General features: G+C 48.5%; 1 non-coding gene across 1 annotated transcript; it reads right to left on the bottom strand.

The window, feature by feature from the left end:
• Positions 1–415: 415 nt before the first annotated feature.
• LOC119924160 lies at positions 416–553 on the bottom strand. Its single transcript, XR_005449056.1, has one exon. It is a non-coding gene; the product is annotated as a small nucleolar RNA SNORA7 (small nucleolar RNA).
• Positions 554–753: the final 200 nt, after the last annotated feature.

The raw sequence follows: 753 nt of genomic DNA, 5'->3' as shown, positions 1-753 counted from the left end.
TCTGCCTTCTCTTTACTATTCAGTTGTCAGCTCTCTGATGGCAGGAGCTGTGATTTCTCCATTATCTGGTTCCTCCCCACAGTGCCTCCATCCAGGGCTCAATCCATTGGTGCTTAGGACTTGTGGCCTGACTGACACAGTTTTCTTTTACCTGAACCCCACTGTCTAGTTTCTCTTAAATATGAAGCCCACTTGTCTTATGCTGTTGAGTCGTCTCCAACCCATCGCAGCTCCATGGACACATCTCTCCCAGAATGCCCCTCTTCCACCTGCAGACGTTCTGGGAGTATATCCAAAGAGTTTTCTTGGTGAAAATATGGAAGTGGTTTACCATTACCTTCTTCCACGCAGTAAACTCGAGTCTTTGCACTCGATTCACTCCCACAACTCTGCTACACAGCACGGGTGAGTTTTGACTTGTAGCAGATTACCTTCCACTCACTAGCTATTGCCCAAGCTAGGAATGGACTGGGTATGCCTCCGCTTGACTCTCCCTACCAAAGTAGAGACTGGTAAAATACTGGAAACTCTCCAGGTGCGATCCTGAGAGGAGATGAAGCCCACTAGCAGGAGTTAATTCACCACCTTGTTCCATCTCTCTCACTCCCTTTCACGCTTTCTTTCCTTCAAGGGCACTCTGGTGATGATGATCTCAAGACACATAGCCCAGGCTATCTGCTTCCTCACCCAGACCGGAGTTGGGGTCATGGGAAATTCCCTCCTGATCACACTCCACATCTCCACATTTCTTCT

The sequence above is a fragment of the Tachyglossus aculeatus genome, unplaced genomic scaffold (assembly GCF_015852505.1).
Source record: "Tachyglossus aculeatus isolate mTacAcu1 unplaced genomic scaffold, mTacAcu1.pri scaffold_82_arrow_ctg1, whole genome shotgun sequence".
Lineage (NCBI taxonomy): Eukaryota > Metazoa > Chordata > Mammalia > Monotremata > Tachyglossidae > Tachyglossus > Tachyglossus aculeatus.
Note: the sequence above shows the minus strand (reverse complement) of the source record. Positions and strands in the feature narration are given on the sequence as shown.